At 39.9% G+C, this 21,391-nt stretch overlaps 1 long non-coding RNA gene across 1 annotated transcript; it reads left to right on the top strand.

Annotated features, from left to right (window-relative positions):
• The first annotated feature begins 1,985 nt into the window (after positions 1-1,985).
• Positions 1,986-12,017, top strand: LOC117951901. Its single transcript, XR_004658278.1, has 3 exons — positions 1,986-1,997; positions 10,944-10,946; positions 11,926-12,017. It is a non-coding gene; the product is annotated as an uncharacterized LOC117951901 (long non-coding RNA).
• The last annotated feature ends 9,374 nt before the right edge of the window (positions 12,018-21,391 follow it).

The following is a 21,391-nucleotide window of genomic DNA, read 5'->3' as shown; positions in this document are numbered from 1 at the left end:
TCATCGCTTTCTTATTTCTTTTAGCTGTGACTCCGTTGTCATATTTGCCCTAACCAACAGCCAACCTGATGAAACTGAAACCTTTCAGAAGACATGAATGTAGTTAGAGACTACTCGGTAAAAAGAGATGAATCTTGATTATTCAATGGGTTTCTTTGAACCATTTAAATTAAACCGTATGAAATATTTCAAAAGTAGTTTAGTGAAGTCATAAAACAACTTATTAAATCAAGTCTCTCCATTTTCTTTGAAATATTGTGAAAATAAATGCCAAGGTACCTGCAGGGACTATAAGATCACTCACTGCTTCCTATATAAAACCTCTAGTTAGTTGCTGGAACTTTGCAGAAGAAGTATTGTTTACGTTGATTTCCTGTTTGGTAGGGCTGCACAATTATGGCCAAAATGATAATCACGATTATTTGCATCAAGATTGAGATCACAATTATCACAATTTGTTGTTTTTAGCCAAAACAAATTTAATTGTCACATACGCTATTTATAACTGCTTTCACATCCATATCACCCTACATTCCTCTTATGTTGAAGTTGTATATTGTTTATACATACAGCTAACAATTTTTTTTCAACAATCACTAATTAAAAGAGCTAGGGAGAGAGGGTGAGTGCGATGGACTATTATGAATGGGTCCAGCACGGGTCAAATGGCGGGTCAGCAGAGTTAAACACGTGTGTATGAAATATCTGTATCGTCACTGCGCTACATTTTAATGAACTATGATATTCTGGCCATGGGTCACAACTCTTGCAGGTCCAGCAGGCTCCTTCTTACACGCTATTACTCAACAAACCGAAGTCCGTTGCATTCAATAACTTCGGTGTTAATGTGTGTGTTAATAACAATTAAAACTGTGGACAAATGTAGAAGTGTGGACCGGTGCAGTCGCCACTGTGTCTCTCCTTGTTCCTGGGTAGCCGTATGTGAGTGACTACGCGGAGAGTAAGAGGAGAGATCTATACACAGGCACAGCTTTACAAAACAAATGGGTCATGTAACGCAACATTAAAGCATATCGATATAAACAACACTGCTTCGTTTTCAGAGAGGCAGTGAATGCAAGGACATTAGGTGCAACCTAGGAAAAATATTAGTTGCGCCCTAGAGCCCTGTGAGCTAACAGACAAACTAGCAGTGGTCACTGCGGTTGTCTGAAAAACATCACAGACGGGACTAAATATTGTGTTTACTAGTAAACTGGTAAACCTTGTGACCGATATATGACCGACTGCTATCTGTTGTGGAATTTTCCTCACGTTACTCTATCCTCTGTGACTGTCAACATCTAGAAACTAAGCTGCGCAGCGCAAGGAACAACTCTGACTGGCACATGATCAGACAGTGGTTTGTGGAGCGGTAGATTAGCTTGTCAAAAAAAAAAAAAAAAAAAAACATGTTCTATAAAATGACAGATTTAAAATATCGCTTGATCACACAAATTTCATCGTGGGAAGCCAACATTGTGATCGGGATTAAAATTCAATTAATTGTGCAGCCCAGTTGGAGCCATTGTCAATATGCTATATGGATACAGGTTTAAAAAATGGCCTTTCGAGCTGAATAACTGGTCTGGTTCAAAGCCAAAGTGCCATCACTGAGAAATCTTTAGTAGGCATGGGCTGGTTACCGTTTTCAAAGTATGCCGGGGTTGGACAACTCAAGGTTTTTTAGAACACTAACATTTTCCGTAAAACCATTCTAATGTATCAGCTGTTTTTTATGAGTGGTCAATGAGAAACTTCAGTTCACAAATCCCTCTCCCTGCTTGAATGCATCGTTTCAAAATAAAATACATTGTGTTCAATGGGAGAGAAAAAAAAAAAAACAGACACCCAGACATAGAAAAAAAAAAGAATACATTTCAAAGCTGTAATCGCAATGCCGCAATAGCGTGCAACTGATATTTTTGCTGAAGGTTATACAGTCAGAACGGTATACCGGCCCATGCCTAATCTATCGTTGAGCAACTTTTGCTGTTGTCTGATAAAACCAGGAGCAAACAGAAAAGGAGAAGTGAGTAACAGAGAATCGGAGAATCCGTGTCACTTTTAGAAATCGTGAGGGAGGTGCTGCCAGGTCAGCTCAATTTCTGGAGGAACTGAGACACGGAGACTGAGCTTGAGTTTGACACCTTGAAATGTGAAGTGAAGTTAAGGGTACACTAATACAATACATACATCAACATTGATTCATTCTTTGCTAATTTGAGGTTTTCTTAAGTGATCCATCACAGCAAGCATCGATTTGCAATATTGCTGACACTAGATGAACCGTTGTAACCTTCGGAGCAAACTTACTAAGCTGTCAAACAGCTCTTTCCTAAATGAGTTTGCCTGATGAGACACAAACCATATGCTGGACGAGATATGGGACAACAGCATGCCTGAAAATGCTTCGATCAATAGCCCCTTATTGTGCCGTTATACCTGCTAAAACACATTTACCACGTGTTTACCAGTCTGCATATCTGCAAACTGTAAAAGGGAAAACATAATTATTTAGGTTTGCATATGTCTGTAAGATCTGAAACACTTGTTATGAGCGTTACTTAAAAGACAAGTTGCACTGCATTGTGAAGCGCTTCAAACGCTAGCATGAAATTTATTCATTTATTCGACATTTGATGCCCTGATGAAGGCCTTGTGGTCGCAATGTTGAACAAATATTTTGGCATGGCAGCTTTAATGTGCCCTCTGCTTACTTCCGATGACAGCTTATTTTGCCTCCACTTTCTAAAGCTGTCAGATAAAATAAAAAGGTCCACAGAGACCACTACTGAGATGAGGGCCTTTTGAATTTGTTTTTAATCTCTCACACACACACACACACACACACACACACACACACACACACACACACACACACACACACACACACACACACACACACACACACACACACACACACACACACACACACACACACACACACACACACACACACACACACACACACACACACACACACACACACACACACACACACACACACACACACACACACACACACACACACAGTAGGGGGTGTGTCACTATAACTAGAAATAGTAGTTGTAGTAGTTTATGACGTATCCGGGCACTGCAGGGTGTTACAGGGTGAAACAGGGCACTGTAGAGCATAGCAGGCCGTAGCAGGGAACTACAGGACACAGCAGATGATGTTTTGTTTTGTTATAGCAGCCGGTATCGCTTATATTACAGTCTAGGTCAGTTTGACTGCTTTGTAATGTATTGGGATTTCCACCAGATGGCAGTGTAACTTAGAACTCCCAAAGGACCAAAGCAACAAATAACGTTAGCCTTTGTTTCTTTATTACATGGGAGAAAATAAATGATCCGAAAGAAAAAGTTTTCATACCAATAGAAAAAAATATTTGAAACTAAAAAAACGTTTTAATAGAAATTAGAATTTCTCAAAAAAAATTCAATACTTTTTTAAACTCAAAAATATATATTTTGAGATCGGTGTGAAAAAAAAAATTCTAAACCCAAGTCTTTGCTCTCGATGCAATTTTTCTCTCTTGACTCAGGATTTCTCTCTCGATGTGAAAATAATTTCAGGGGCGGGGCCATGTTCCTATTGGCCAGTCAAGTGAGCACCATCTTGTCTTGGTAGTCCATCTGAATCATTACACCATTGTCACTGGCATAGATGTGATGCCTTAGTTGAGTGCGGAAGCTAGCATTAGCCAACTAGCAGCCAGCCCACTTCTAAATAAATACCTTTTAATTAACACTTTTTAACAATCAATCCAGGTTCTGCAGTTGCAGACGGATGTCATCAGCGGGGATCGGACAGCGTGGAAACATTGCTAGAAAGCTTCGTTGCCGACCTCGACCTGATCTCCAGCGTGGCACGGAGAGCCCGCACCTCCAGTAGCAACGGCACAAACCCTGGAGCTCATCGCCAATTATGGTAAAATAGCAAGCTAGCGTTAGCCAACTAACCAACCAGCCAGCACACCCGGTAGCAACGGCACATCCCCCGGCCATGACCAGAGCTTGCTTTGCTGATGTCGTACCTATATTTTGCATCCCAGCCAAAAATTGCATCTGTTTGGGCAGCAACAATAATTTCTGAGCGGGCATTTTGAGAGAAATTCGTTTTTTTCATCAGAAACAATGTTAAAAATTTCAAATCTATATTGAAACTCTTAACTATCATTTTTTGCTATTGGTATGACAAAGATTTTCTCAAATATTTTTCTCATAAAATGCTTTGGGTGCTGCTTTCTGTCTTTTTCTATTCTCTTTGCTGTCAGATTCACACGCTGGGTAATGCTTCTTCAAGTACCTTATTACTAGGGCTGGGCGACCTAGAGAATAAAATCACGATATTCTTGAACAAATACCTCAATGTCGATACTGCGACGATATTGTATGGTTGACTATTGGTGGTTTAACAAAAAGTTAATTACACAATGAGATTTTTGATGCATATTCTCCAGAAATGATTTGATGACTTAGTGGAGTAAAGGTAAATAATAAACAGCTAGAATAGTCTGGAAGTTCATAAAATTAAGTCACTTTACTGTAATGCAGCCTGTAAAACCAGGTAAAGACAACATTTAGCATATTACGATACATCCAAAATCTAAAACCATATCTAGTCTCATATCTCAATATAAATACAACATCAATATATTGCCCAGCCCTACTTATTACAATTGTTGTGTTGAAATTTTAATGCAAACTCCTTCGGTAACTGTTTCATCGTGTTTTGCGTCTAAAGGCTACTTGAAAGCAACGGGGATAAGGACTTGGGCTCCAGTTTGTTTTTCCCTAGTCCCGGTGATGAGCACATCTGGGTGGGTGGTAACACCTTAACTCCGTTTCCATTTACTACAACGGTGAAGAAACACTGAAACACCATCCTCATCGCATACACCACTCTCTCCGTTGCGGTTGTAAGCTGACCAGGAACCCGCAGGCAGGTCTTCCAGCATCACCGTTTCATTTGCCAGTGTGAGTGACTAGCGCAGCAATCCGCATGTTGTGCTAACCTTAGCACATGCTAACAGCGTACAGCGAATATACAGTACAGGAAGTAACCCGAAGGAACTTGCACATGTAAACTTTGGTTCCACATTCCCTGCATCTATCTACATACAAAATAAAAACTGATAAATCCTTTTTGTCAATCTCCCGAACACACATTTTTACTGAATATCAGCCAAAAACAAATGGCGGAGAATCAATGGGGACGTTCTTACTCAAAACCTAACGTCTCTCAGGTGGAACTAACCAGCTGCGTCAAGTAAATCCAGCTCTCAACAACACAACATCTCTTTATGAATCTATAATGGATTTTATATGGATTTTTTTTTTTAATCTGTGAAGGCGCTGCAAAGAGTGAGCCTATCGCAATATTATAATATTCTTGGTTTTGTCATTTTTCTCAACCATGAATGAGACCCTAGTGAGGGTAAACAGGGTTTAGATGGAATATAGAGTAGGCTTCTTTATTATCAGTCAATCTCTTTCTCTCCATCCATTTACACAAGAACACAAAAACATAGTCTAATCTGTGTGTGTGTGTGTGTGTGTGTGTGTGTGTGTGTGTGTGTGTGTTTCATGCACAATGGATTTATGGCTGCAGCTACCGGCAACTGTGGAGCCCCAGTCCTTTCCCCACTTTTTACTTCCCACCCTTAGCCCTCCTGGGAGTTTGTCCCCCCTTCCTCTCTCCCCTATTTATATCCCAGTAGGGAGACCAGAGCTCATGGGGAGTTTGGGAGCGGAAACGCGTCCAAGCACTCCTGAAAGACACTGAGCTGGGTGTGAATATCAGTCTGAATGTGTGAAAGAATTAGAACGTACAAGTGAGGAGATGAAACAGGATCAAAGTGAAAGAAAGAAGAGATAAAGTAAGAATGAGCAACTTGCAACGGGACAAGATGTGGAAATCTGACAGAAATACACCTTACACTTACCAGTACTGTTACTAGTGGGACTTTCAAGAAAGTACATATTATTCACACCGTCTTCTTTTAAACAATTTTATTTTATTCGGAACATTCACAGTGCTCAGTTTCTGCAATCGTTTCCTCCAACCCACTGGTGAGACGCTGCCATGAATCATGTCACAGTTTCTTATTGCTGCATCGTTATGGGAGATACCATTGCAAACAGTGTTTTTCCACAAACATCTGGATATCTGAATTACAACTTGACAAGGCTGTCTTTGTTGTGTACTTTGTAGCAGATTGTGGACTAAGAATGGGCATGAGAAAGGTAAGATGCTGAGAGTGTGCTTCCATGTTAACACACTGCAGGATATAAAGACACTTAACCAACAGCTGCCTCATGAGTTCAGTCTCCTTTGGCACCATCGAAGGGGAAAAATGTGCAAACATAAACATGCCCATGAAGGAAAGATGATTAGGGATGTACAGTAGAAAAGAAGTTCTCCTGACCCCAAGCTCCAACTCTTTCTCTCCGCTGGGAAACAAAGTCCTCTATTCATTTATCACACGGCCCGGCCACCCCTGCTACTAACGCAGCACTGAGAGATGCTGAGAAAACCATGCGACCATAAGCAGGGGACCAATATGGGAAAGATTATCCTGGAGAACATGCCCCTAGTGGCACTGATCTAAATTAGTGGATTTGTTTTTTAAATCTACAGGTGTGGGAACCTACAAACTCAAGTTTTACAGGTTTATTTACAGGTTTTTTAAGTCCACCCATTTAAGTCAACTACAAGTTCAGAACAGGGATACAACAAGCCCCATGAATTAAGGGCAAAGAAGTTTAGCAAGTGCAGGTTAAAAGGTCTTGTTGGCTCAACCTCCGCAACTTCTATCAGTGTTTTTTCCTACCGGTGCGTCTGAGCAGACAGATCCCGATTAAGACACAATACTGTGAATCAACCCAAGGCCACAAGTCCTCAGCGCTAAACACAGCCAGAGTCAAGGTTCATGAGAAAATTTGTAATCTGTGTGCGAGTGTACACACACATACTTCCTCTCTGTCAGAATGCATATGCTAGCTATGTATACATACATACATACATACATACATACATACAAAATCTGCGTGACACATAAATTACCAGAATCGATTAACAAGCCCAACACTACGGTGGGAGACTTTATAAGAGCTACAGGACATGAATTACAACTAAGTCTCGTCAAAGCTGATTGCCCACTACAGCAGCAGCTAAAACCCTTACAGTCTGGTTGCATTTGATGGAGTTGGCCATTCAGTATCCAGAGATGCTTTCATTTACATGATGGATATCTATTCTGAAGTAGGGAAAAAAGGGTATCAAATGAAGTATTCTATTGATATTACTTTTAGGAGACTGGTATAGTTTTTTTTAAACAATACCCAGCCATAATTGCCAACAGTCTGCCTTTAATGCTGCATTGCTGCAGTCCTTGGTGCATTACCACCACCTGTGGATCAGTGAATAGTGTAAATATCTCTCTCTCTCTCTCTCTCTCTCTCTCTGTGACGCAATCAGCCTCACGTCTCCGCTGCATTGTGCTGCAGGGTAAAACACAGGGGCACTTCTTTATAATCCCACTGCAATCTCCTTGGAGACCCTGTAGCTCCAAAACTGTGCAGCTCACTTGGCCCCAGGTCTGGAGGGATGGCCTGATTTTCTCAGAGACGCCTGTGGCATATCAATTAGGCAAAGATGAATACTTCCACTTAAGACGCACTGGCAAAAAAAAAAAAAAAAAAAAAAAACTGAGCTTCTTGTTTAGGACAGGATACTGCGATGGTATTTTTGTACGGACATATGGATATAGTTTGTTTTTTCAAATATATGATCTAAACCAGAGAGAATATTACTGCACAGGACAAATCTAAATGATGTGTAGCATCTAGGTTTACTCCACACTTGATTTATGGTTTCAGAAACAAACAAATCATTAGAAGAAAAGAAATTTTGAAAAAGTGCTGGCGGTTCAACAACAATTTAATTTATCCATCAAGCAAAAAAAAAACTGGACATATACACATCTAGTGCTCTACTCTCAATATTTAACATCTGTCAAAACTCTTTTTCACCTCTTTTCTTGTAATAAACACCTCTGCCAATAAGAGCAGAGGGGGAGTGACTGTAAATGAATGATGATAATGTACAAGCTACTATTGTATGGCTGTTTATTCTGGCAGCAGTTGGTGGATTTCAAAAGAGCAGTGTTTGTACTGAGAGGCTGCAGTCTTGGTTGCAACTCTTTCATCAATAGGGGCTATAAACACAGGCCTTTTGGTTTTGGTCTTTATGTTGCCTTTCTGCTCAGAACATTTTAAACTACAGATTTGACTTTAAACAAGAAGTTCACAAAACATTGTTATAAATAAAAGATTGGGCCCAATACCCCTTTTTAGCCCTGCTATTGTGTTATCGGCACATGTGGTACCAGAAGGCCTAAAGATATTTCGCTTTTTTCATTTCCTATTATTGTGGTGAAAAATAATGCAACACTAGACCATATAACACCTTGCAGGGAAAAGAGGTGAATGTAGCATCATACTGCAAATGCAAAATTGAGAGTGGTTGGAAGAGAAAACCTCACAAATTCTGATGAATGATGATGATGAAAACTGGTTTGTAAATTTGTATACTTGTGTTTAATTGCGATTACATCAGTCATGCTGATCCTTGTTTGAAAAATCTCACATGATGAAAAATACATCATAAACCATTATTCATGTTTAATGAAGGCACTTGTCTGTGCTCACGTTATAAAAGGACTCATTTGTTATTTAATTGAGCATTGACTATCTATCATCTGTATCTAACTATATAATATATTACTTCTTGTTCATGAAATTATTACAGTTCTTAAAAGGTTAGAATGTAACAAATTCCTTTAAGCCTCTTTATCTGCCACCATTAGCATTAATAAAAAAATAAAAAATATGACATTGACTGTAATTTGCTCTTTTCATTTGGTGGCACCCCATGCACACAGCACATGGATATGGAAAAGCCTAATGTGAAGCAAATGGAAACTAGTTTGCACAAAGCCTTTCAATACACAATAAAATCATTATTTTGATTATCAAACAGAGCTGGAGGCCACATTACTCAGGAGGGGACTGAAGGGAACGCCCATGGTGTCATGCTGGGAATGTGTTTGACATCGTTTTTAAAGTTTTACATCACAGAGGGCTTCGAAGCTTTAAAATCCGCAGAGCTCCGGAAGTACACAGCAGCAAACAAGGTTCATAAATCACAATCCGCATGTGACACATTTTTATTTTAATTTTATTTAACTTTTATTTTAATAATAAAATCGTCATTTCATGAGTTTCACAGCACATAAAATGCAATAACATGAAAGAGACTGTGAAACCAAAAAAGAGAGTTGAGTAGAGCCGTGCCGTGCAGTGGCAATGCGGCATTAGTTGAATGCCAATTCTCTCTCTCTCTCTCCCCCCCTCTAAAAAAGGTGAAAATAACAATATCTTAAAAGTATATCTTAATTGTAGTCTTAATTCATTTTTGAGATCAGTTATCAAAATTACTGATGCATGTACTTAAAACAAATAGTATATGGACAATAAGTTACCAGCTTTAATATGTTACAAGCATGCAAGCATGCATATGCAGTAAAAGCAGCTCAACTGAATGCAGTAGTCAATCTTTTATAAAGTACACTCACGTGCATAACATCTGGGAAATGACAAAATGTCTGACATATTTTTCTTGCTGACAACCCTCCATTTTTAAAGCAGATATAGTCTGACTGTGATAAGGTAATGCTGCAAATCTGTGGCCCCCTTGCTGTCAAAGCAATGCTCAACAGAGCTTAATATGACTGATGATTTAGTGAGGCGCCCATGCCTGGGAACAGCTCCCCTGAATGCTGTGTGAGTCTGAGTGGAAGAAGCAAAGTGAGAGAAAGCACAAATGCTTGTCTGCACTATTTCCTGTAATGACAATAATTAAAACAGAGAGAAGATAGCAACTCTGCTCCCAAATGGCATACCGGCACATTTTAATGTCCATTGTGTGTGTGTGTCTGCGTGTGTGGTGTGTTGTGTGAAGTTGACTAATGCAAGGAAGAAAGTAATCACCCTGAGGTGTTAATGGCTTTGGGATGCAATGCGAGGACAGATGGATAGCAACACAAAAATTCCACATACAAAATTCTTTGCATGTACAATATCTTTAAAAATTTGAAATTAAAAATCCAATGTTATTTTTCTGACTACCACTGTGTTTTCATCAAATTTGTTCTACTAAGCACTTCCTTCTGATGCGAGCCAACAAAGCGTCAAGCTCGTCTTGTTGAGCTGTGAACATGGCGATATTTACCACTGTGTGGATGCTTCATGAATTCAACAATGAAAGTAAATGGAGTGCCAAGATTTTAACAAAACTTGCACTTCTAAGTATTTATTTACTGAAGTCAAAGGTAAAGCTGTGTGCTTAGTTTGCAGAGAACAGATTGCTGTGTTAAAGGTAAAAAATTTGAATCACCACTAATATACTGAACGCGCAGAGAAATACAACTTGACTAATGCAGATCAGGCACGGACACCTGAAGCTTTATTAGTTAAGCTGCAAACACAAAAAGGCTTTTTTTACCATGTGATTACACGTGATTTGTCCTTGATTTGCATTATAACTGTTGTCAATGTTTGTGAATAAAATAAGAATGGCCCTTATAGAGGGGCCATAGAATAGAACTAGCACTGGGTGGTACTTAGGGCTGCACAATTAATCAAATTTTAATCACGATCACGATTTGGACTTTTCACGATCAATTTGCGTGATTGAGCGATTATTTTTTTATAGAACGGACGCTCCGGGTTTTTGCATAGCCAATCTCCCGCTCCGTCAACCCGTCTGATCATGAGCCAGTCAGAGCTGTTCTCTGCACCCCGTGCAGCTTAGTTTCTAGATGTAGACAGTCTCAGAGGACAGAGTAACGGGAGGAAAACTCAACAGATTGCAGTCGGTTATACGTCGGTCTTAAGGTTTACCAGTTTACCAGGGGCCCGAGATGTGACCCATGGCGAGAATATCATAGTTCATAAAAATGCAGCGCAGTGACGATACAGACGTTTCATACGCACAACATGAGTCTCCGCCGTTCGACCCGTGCTGGACCCGTTCATGATGAGTCAGCCGTCTCTCTGAGAGTAGCGTCCATCACACTCCCTCTCGCAGTTATAAATAGCCTATGTGACAATAAAATTTGTTTTGGTTAAAATCAACAAATAATCGTGAGAATAATCGCGATCAAAACTTTGATCAAAATAATCGTGATTATCATTTTGGCCATAATTGTGCAGCCCTAGTGGTACTTTCACTTCCAAGTAATTGTTTTTCAATGTTTTATGGGATGGTCTAACTAAAACTGCACATTATACCTTAAGGACTTAAATTTCATGCGTTACATGTGTTATGTTATTACATTCCTGCAACTTTCCAATGGCCCAGGAACTATCAGGGTATAGTTCTGCAAGGCTGCAAAAACATCTGCACAAAGATCACGGTGTAATAAAGTACTTGGGGTTGTAGGGAGGACATGGTTGTTGTTAAAAAAAAAACTAGAGTTGCAGCTATTGATTATTTTAGTAATCGAGTATGCAACCGATTATTCCATCGATTAATCGTGTAATCGGACAAGAAATGATTTTGCTTTATAGTAAATCGCTATAGTAATTTTTTTTCATTTCAGAAAAAGCAACAATTTTATTACTTCAATTGCATTTAATAAAAGGAATTGAGGCTAATATTTTTAAGCACTGGTCACATGGCCTCTCCGGGAACCATCCCCGAATCGTGGTGGAGGTTTGTGTGTCCCTATGAACCAGCGGGCTGTGCTGTCTGGAGCTTTGTGCTCCTGGTAGGGTCTCCCATGGCAAAGTGGTCTCAGGTGAGGGGACTGAATGACTGTGCATATGCACCAATGAAGAGTTCAGAGTATTCAGCCTTCTTGGAGACCTTGAATGGAGTCCTGTGTGGGGCTCCAGTGGGGAACTCTATAGTTCTGCTGGGGGACTTCAACGCACACATGGGCAATGATGAATAAACACAGATGCACAATTGGGAGGAACGACCTCCCTGATCTAAACCAGAGTGGTTGTTTGTTGTTGGACTTCTGTGCATGTCATGGATTGTTCACTACAAACACCATTTTCAAGCATAGGGATGCTCATAAGTGTACAGAGCACCCTAGGCCAAAGGGTCAATGATCGATTTTATAATTGTTTCATCTGATCTGAGGCTGTATGTTTTGGACACTCTGGTGAAGAGAGGGGCGGAGCCGTCAACTGATCACCATCTGGTGGTGAGTTGGGTCAGGGGGTGGGGGAAGACTCTGGACAGGCCTGGTAAGCCCAAACGGGTAGTGCGGGTAAATTGGGAACGTCTGGAGGAGGCCTCTGACAGACTTTCAGCTCACACCTCCGGCGGAGCTTTTCGTGCATCCTTGTGGAGGCTGGGGCATTGAACATGAGTGGACAATGTTCAAAGTTTGCATTTCTAAAGCTGCGGTGGAAAGCTGTGGTCGTAGGGTCTTAAGTGACTTAAGGGGTAGTAAAACACAAACACCCTCGTGGACAACGGTGGTTAGGGAAACTGTCCAACTGAAGGAGGCTGCAGCATCAGCCGTGAAAGAGGAAAAGGGTGGGAGATGTTTGGAGAAGACATGGAGAAGGACTTTCGATGGGCACCAAGGTGCTCCTGGAAACCATTCGCCACCTTAAGAGTGGGAATTGGGGAACCATCCGAGCTGTATACGGTAAGAATGGGACGCTGTTGACCTCAACTGAGGAGGTAATAGGGCGGTGGAAGAGGATGATGGGGGAATGCTGTCAATTTCCCTGGTGGAAGTCGCTGAGGTAGATAAACAAATCCACAGTGGAAAAGCCCAGAGGATTGATAAAATCTGTCCAGAAATGCTGAAAGCTCTGGGTGTGGAGGGGCGTTCTTGGTTGACACTATTCAACACTATTGCGTTGAGGTCTGGGACAGTGCCGATGGTATGGCAGACCTGGGGGGTGGTTCCCCTCTTCAAAATGAGAAGACCAGAGGGTGTGTGCCAATTATAGGGGTATCAAACTTCTCAGCCTTCCTGGTAAAGTCTACACCAAGGTATTTGGAACAATTCGGCCGATAGTCAAACCTTGGGTTGAAGAGGAACAATGCGGATTCCGTCCTGGTTGTGAAAAAAATCAGATCTTTACTCTCCAAGGATCCTGGGAGTATGCCCAAGCTGTCTACATTTGTTTTGTGGATCTGGAGAAGGCGTATGACCAGGTCCCCCGAGAGACACTGTGGGAGGTGCTGTGGGATTGTGGGGTGAGGGGGTCCCTTCTCATGGCCATCCATCCTGCCGCTCTCGCTTTTAACACTGCATTTAAAAAAAAGCTTTGCATTAAGCCCTGGTACATGCTACAGTATAAAGCTTACAGCAAGGCTATTCCAATATTGTGTTCTGCAGTGCACATTTTCTGAAGGCTGTTCAGTGTAAAGTTTAGAAGAATGAAGACATCAGCATGTTCTGATGAAATCATTCGCATGCATGTTAAGTATCCATATGCAGGAGGCACTGGTTAAGAGAAAGGGGCTGCTTTGTCTCCGCCAGCAGCTAAGTTTACCAACAGTTTTTTTTTTCCAGAATAACATGCTGTGGTTGTGTAAAATGCTGAGAGACTGCATGCAGACATTGATGTTACCTTGTGTTACCGCTCTGTGACACACTGTTCACGCACTATCTTCGCCCTCTTTTGAAATTGCAATCTCTTATAAGCAGGGATAGTTTGGCTTGCAAAGACATTATGCACAACATTTGACAATGTACATTTTTCACACCACCACTGTGATTTTTAGATTTTTTTACTACTAGTTTTCTAATATACATTCTTTCTAGGTTTGCTAAATTTTATTTGTGCACCAAATAACTTATAAAAAATAGCTCAAAGTATAGTGTTGGCGACAGAATATAATTTGTCTGTTTCAAATGAATTATGTACAGCTCTGTGTCATTAGCTTTTACATTAGCATTATTGTCCGTGTTATGTTTGGCCACACATAAACCTAACAATAAGAAAAAAAAATTACTGAAAATCAGCTTGCTGTTTTGTTTAGAAATGGTCCTGTGTGTGAAATCTCCCTTTAATCGGTGGTAAACATTGTAGTTTTTTCTGTGAGTACTTTACACGGTATATAATAGACTAATAGTCTAAATCGCTGACAAGCTTCACTGACTGCACGCCAAGTTAAAACTTTGCCTCTGATGGTCTTGGATGACCCACTACTCTTAGCAATCCAAGAAAACTATTAGGCTTGCATCATTTTATCTTAAGAGCACCCTTCAACCCACTAAGTTACTACTTCAAATGTTTGATCTTTTTCCAATATCGACTGGATGTGTGTGTTGTTAAAGAGAAATGCAATGTATTTTTTGGAGTTGCGTAATAATTTCCCACTCTGTCTCTTTGACAACCATTATTAAAAATCCTTTTCCATATACAAAAACATTATTTACAAAGGGGAATTTAATTTACAACAATATCACTCAATATGTAACAAAACATAACATTGCTCTGGATTGTAATGTACTTTAAAGGTTAACACTGGCAAATAAAACTACACTAATTAGCCAAGAATGTACACAACAGAACAAGAGCAAGAGATAGATAAAGTAAACCCTACTACAACCTCACAAATAAGTTCATATAAAAATGAAATATTCTACATGGAACTAAAATTTCTACTTTAGTATATTATGGCATCTTGTCCAGAACAGTGGTTCCCAAAGTGGGGTCACAGGACTCCCAGGGGACCTTGAGGGAGTTCCAGGGGGTCATCAGCACAAAGGGGAGTTATTTATTTTCACTATTATTCCATCTTTAAGTGCCACAATGAAAGAATGTACCACTATTTCAGTCTAGGTTTCATGCACTCAAAAAATAACAAAACATCTGAAAGCTAAAGTTCTATCAGAAGGGGGCCCCTGGGACAAACTCTTATCAAATGTGGGTCAGTTTAGGGGTCCCTGATGTGAAAAGTTTTGGGAACCACTTGTCTAGAGCAATGTCCATAGTCTACATATTTAGCCCCCCGAAGGGTCTTTAACCATGTCTCCCGACACTTCCACTTAGTTACCCATGTAATACAGATAATCTATATCACAAGCATTAATATTCATCCTCGACCTAGGAAATAGAAGGGTTGACAAAATGATTCCAACTCAAGTTCAAAGTTAAATTTAGCCATGGCAGTGTGTGCGAGTCCTAGTGGTGCTTATTAAATTAAATCACAACAGCCAATGAGCTTGCAGGTCTACAGATCCATCTCCAATAAAAAAAAGCAAACTCTATCCACCGATGACAACAGTGTGATATGGTTAGAAACTATAAAGTGGACCATTTGGGATTGATTTGTCAAACTGATTCTATTCTGTTTTATATTCTCATCACACTGATCGATAAAAGCTACATAAATAGCATTTTAATATTCCTGTAAAAACATCTATTCTTCACAACATGAACTGCATCTACCATACCAGTGTTAACTGTTCATATAAATATTGCGATGGATAATGGGAGTCGTACAAGATGGTAAAGACAAGTGAATTAAGACAGCTGTGGAAACATCCTGTTCACTGAGTGCCAAAAATCTTGAGGCACATTCTTGCTCAGTATATTATTTGTGGAAACAAACTCCAAATATAATTTGCATTTTACATATCCACATACCATCATCTTCTCTTGAAGAAGTTGTGAAGAGCAACATGACAACAACAACACAATATGCAGAATGTGCAAACTTGTGTTTGTTAGTTTTTTTAGATAGTTTGCTACCAGGGGTATAAGCTGCAGACACGATAAACGCATTCCAGCGTAGCAGATAAAGAGACCCCATTCTGTGCTAGACTGAGAAATGTACACTGTTGAGACAGTGACTTACTGATCAGAGATATTATAACAAATAATAAATAATACACAACCATTTGTTTTGCACTGTTAGCGGGCAAACCGAGCTAAGCCTTATTTGTTTTTAAAGTATCAACATTTCACGCTCATAAAAGAACGGAGAAAAGGCAAATGATCAGTACTCCATACTGATCGCCACAAAAAATGATGTTGATAAGTGTTTGACTGGTCCTGCTTCACTGGACTTAATGAGGAAAATAAATGCGGGAAGTTCAGTAATATTTTCTAAACAGTGGGGGAAGAAGAAATCAGAAGTTTTGTTTAAGTAAAGTACTACCATATTGGCCCAAAAATTAGATGACTGAAAAAATTATGTTGTTTAAAAATAATAATAAAACACATTAGATAAACTGAAGGCTGTTTTACAATTTTAAACATCCATCCATCTTCATCTGCTTATCCGGTATCGGGTCACGGGGGCAGCAGCTCCAGTAGGGGACCCCAAACGTCCCTTTCCCGAGCCACATCAACCAGCTCCGACTGGGGGATCCCGAGGCATTCCCAGGCCAGGTTGGAGACATGACCCCTCTACCTAGTCCTGGGTCTTCCCCGAGGTCTCCTCCCAATTTTAAAACAGACGTTTTCAATATATTTTAGATGAAAATGTCACATTTAAATAAAAAATTAAATGGAATCACATTTGTAAATGAACAATTTGTGGTATTTACCATAACACCGCCCTACCCAAAATGCAATGGGCTTCATGTATTCTCTTTATTTATTTCAGTTATTTTCTCTTTTGAGCGCGCGTCTTTTGTTTAGTAGCTGTGTTATGGGCGATACCCAATCAGCAGACGTTTATGTAATAAAAAGGCTGCACCCGCGCGCGCACACCCTCACACACCCACAAACACAAACACCCACAACCACACACTTCAGTTTAAATAAACGTGTTGCAACACTTTGTCAGGGGTGAACATGCCCCTGATCTGCCTGGCCCTCCCCACCCAACTCCTCCTCTGCATCACCCACCTTCTTCTCAAGTAGGGGGGGATTGTTTTATAATTCACTTGTTTCAATTATATTAAGGCTTAAAGTTCTGCATAAATAGGGCGGGCAGCTTTAAGTGACAACAGGGTGAGTGCCATCATAGAAGACATCATGCTTCATTCAGCCTGCCTCAGCTCCATCAAAGACTCATGCAACAGCGTTGGGAAACACTTCCTCCAAGACTCTCAACAAGTCAGAGTTGGAATTCAAGTTGTTTTAAACGTTGTTTTAAATTTAAGATTCTTGACTTGATGGGAGAGTATGGTCTGATATGAATTCCAACTCAGCTTTGTGGAAGCCCATAAAGCAATAAAGTGAGATTTGTTTTAATAAAGATGAAAGATTAAAATTTACTTTTTTAAGTGTTCTTAAAATGCCACTAACATTAACTAGCCAAACCCACCCAGGTTAACCAGATATGTGTTGTAAATCAAAGCAATTGTCATTAAATCGTGTGTCATCCTTTGGCATTTTCTAAACCGTGACCATTTTTACGCTGACGCTTGGCTGCGCACCAAAAAGCACTGGACTCTCCTCTCTATTTTCATTGCAACACAGTAATGTTGTATACAGAAAGTGGAAGACATGACACACATTAGGGCTGAACGATATTGTGTTTTATCATCGACATTGCGATGTGCACATGCGCGATAGTCACATCGCCAGAACAAGCAATGTGAAGAAGGGTAGCACGAGTTTGTTGTATTGGTTTGTTTGGTGGAACTATCGCTTCGCTGTGATTGGCTGTTGGGCCGCTGCTCACAGCCAACCTTCTCTAGCAGTCCTGAAGCTAAAAATCTGCGAGGAAGAGGATCCGTCGCAAAGAGAGGAAGATTTTGTACCAAAAAGAAAGTTAAAATCAGCCATCTGGCACTATTCCGGCTACAAAAAGGAGGATGTTGACCAACAACAGATATTTTGTCTGGAGGGTTATAAAGTTGTGGCCAGAATACAGGGAAACACCACCAATTTATCTGGTCACTTACGACGCCACAAAGCTCTCTTCGACGAATACAAAGTAAAATCTGGATGCCAACTAAAACAAAAAAACTAGTAGCGATGCCTTTGGCAGTGTGACACCTTACCAGAAAGGTTCTGAACGACAGAAAGAAATAACAGTATAGATTTTTACTCAGCTTTTTAACCTAATAACCTAACAAAGCTTGAATGTGTTGCATGTGTGTAGAAATTTAAAACGAAAGTAGAAAAATACAGAAACTAAACATTTGATTTAAAACAACCTATTAAATCAGTGGAAAGTAGTTTTGAGCACATTTATTGTAAATAAAGCAGTGTGATTCAATAATTAAAGTTTGCACTGTTTGATTAGTTTTCTCCTCTTAGAAAAAGCACTGAAAAAGGATGGCCCTATTGATCATGCTGTAGGAGTCTGCAAGAAGCTGGTGAGCCACTTGTCTAACAGCTGGAAGGCCAGAGATGTCCTGGCAAAAGTCCATAAGGAACTCAATCTACCATCACATAGTCTCATCTCAGAATGCCAAACAAGATAGGGTTCCAAGCAGATGATGATCAGCAGGATATTAGAGCAGCAGCAGGCTTTAACTCAGGTCTTGTCAGCAGACAAGAAGGTGCGGCATCTAATTCCAAACTGGCAAGATATAGATGTCTTGGAATCTGTAAGCAAGCCACTGGGACCAATGCTGGATTTCACTGATGCATTTTCAGGGAATTAATACATCAGTGTCTCTTTGTAAAGCCAGTTCTTCAGCTCTTCAACACTTCACTACTGGACATGCAAGAGGAAGACACAGACCTGAGCAAGATTATAAAGAAGAAGATGCTGGACTACCTGAATGATAAATCTGAAGATGATGATACTCAGAACCTGCTAGATTTGGCATCTTGCTGCAAGCTGCAGCGCTGACGTAGAGCCAAACATTACCAGTGCACCCAAGGCAAAGAAAGCAAAGAAGTCCTTGGGAAGCTTCTTTAAACAGAGTGAAACTGTAGCAAAGGGTGATTCCTCTCTGACCCTAAAGGATGCTGTGGAAGCAGAGTTAAACAACTACATGCTAACACCTCCAATGGACAAAGGAGAGGATCCACTTGCATGGTGGAAAGTACACATACAAAGCTTTCCTCAACTTGCCTGACTTGCCCGCAAATACCTGTGTAATCCTGCGACAAGCTCGCCATCAGAGAGACTTTTCATTTTTTGCGAGTGGCAACATCATCACTTGCCAACGAACCAGTCTCAAGCCTGCAAATAGACTTGTGTTCTTAGCTAAAAATATTGAGTAAGCAAAGCATTCAGGATACATAATGCCAAGTAATACTCTGTTTAGGAGATTTAATACAACATTTATTGAATTTTTATTTCATTTTGTTAATTTCATTTGTTTAGCCATGATTGTGATGATGGCCAACACTGTTTTATTTGGCACTTCGGCTAAGAAAAGTATACTTAAAAACAAAAGATTGTGAACATGCTTATAACTTGTTTTCATAAAAAAATATATTTTCAGTTATTTTTTATAAACCAATCAGGGTTTGGTGTAGAGCTGCTGTTTTATTTAAAAATTTGTTCTGCTTTTCTGTTTACTAAAATATGTTCTAATTTTGGAATAAAATATTAAGTGACCTTTTTGTCACTTGTAATAAAGCTTGTTTATTAGTGACATTATTTATATATATATATATATATATATATATATATATATATATATATATATATATATATATATATAACACCACTTTACATTTAGGCTACCCTCTGCTCTTTGTCTATTTGCCTGTTTTGTGTGTTTGTTTTGCTTTTATTGTAGAAAATGCTGCTATAACAAGGGAATCTAAGGGATAAATAAAGTATTATCTAATCTAATATCATGGAATGGTAATGATCTACTTTATACTTTATTGATGGCTCGAAATATTGCAATATCTATATTTTGGGGGGAAAATATTTCATTGTAATTTTTTTCCAATGTTGTGCAGCCCTCATACACGTACAGTGGTGAATGTTAAAGATCCAAAACCAAACAGTTTTCCTTCCTGACTGCTGCAACATGGATCTGAAGGGTTAGTGTCGCATTCTCTATAGCTAACCCTGCAGATTTGTGTGGTTTTATGGCCAACGTTAATCACTCCTGATGTACACCCGGGGCCCTCTTTGACCTTACATTATTTGACCAGAGTAGAGACAAGAAAACAAAAATCCTCCTGCTGTTCTTTGTCCTGATTTCACACAGCTAGTGTCGGTGCTCAAAGGGTAATTTCAGCAGGGAGTTAGTGATGGTCAACTCTGAATGGCCTATTTCACTTTGATCCACAAAACTTTACAATACTTTTCCTGTTGTTCTGCCGTCTTTTTGAGTGAAATGAAGCGCAATAGTTAGCGCTGTTTTCCCACTTTTTAAATCAGCCATTCCTCAATGAAAAAGGGTTTAGAAGTTGTAACCGGCTTTATTGAATTAATTAGTCTGTCCTGCTTTCTAGATCAGTTATAAGCCATTTTAGCACAATGCTTTCTTTTTATTTGTTTACCTGATAAAATTGAGGACTCACTTAACCCTGGCACTGTAAGTTACTGTTGCTTTGCCTGTCAAGCTTTACATTCTAGCATGGCACATATGCAGTTTACAGCAATAACAGTGGCAGATTAACCACTCAACATTTTTAGTAATTGTTTTAACAAAAGGTGTTTAATTTCACATTAGAAGAAAAAAAAGCAGACTCTTCATTTCAAATTTGCCAGCCAAAATGACAAATGTGGCTGGCAGACATACAACTAGCTGTAGCATAAGTTAATGTTAGCGCCATTCCAAAGTTTTTAATGTTTCCAGCTGACTTCAAAATGGAGAGGAAAGCATCCTCACCAGATGATGGCCCGTGTAGAAGAAAAACAAAGTATGATAAGAAGAAATTGGACTAGACTGTTATTTTGTTCCAACATAGCCCTGTTTGGCTGCCAAGCTTACATCATTTCATCCAGTAATTTTTCACTTTAAACTTTACAACAGAGAAGGCTTTTAGGATGAGGACTAATCAATGTGTTTGGCAAATGAAAAAGCTATCTCTGGTGATGTTCATTCGGATTGATGAAGTGTGGGGCTGAAACAGTTCGGGAAACTGGATTACTAAAAAATAGCCTTCATTAACTATATAAAGTGCACTGTGTTGATTACTACTGGCTCACAACGCACTTACCACTGGCCAACTCGACTCCCCGTCAGATCAGATTGCACAGATTGGACCTTGCACTGTCACTGGCCCGCAGTGACCCTGGGTGCTCGGTCTTGCACTGGATGAACTTGAGTTGCTACAGCCACTAACTAAAGGTCTGCCTCCATGAAATCTGACAGCTCCAGTTACTGTAGCATGGAAAATAGTGATATGGGGCACTGAATTTGATTCACTTACAGTTTATCAGACAACAGATGTGACCAGAATTAGCTCACCCCATGATGCCGCTGCTTCACTCCCAGCCGCTAGGAGACAACTACTT

This window comes from Etheostoma cragini, chromosome 10 (genome assembly GCF_013103735.1).
Source record: "Etheostoma cragini isolate CJK2018 chromosome 10, CSU_Ecrag_1.0, whole genome shotgun sequence".
In the NCBI taxonomy this organism is placed as follows: domain Eukaryota; kingdom Metazoa; phylum Chordata; class Actinopteri; order Perciformes; family Percidae; genus Etheostoma; species Etheostoma cragini.
This window is presented reverse-complemented; position numbering and strand designations above follow the sequence as displayed.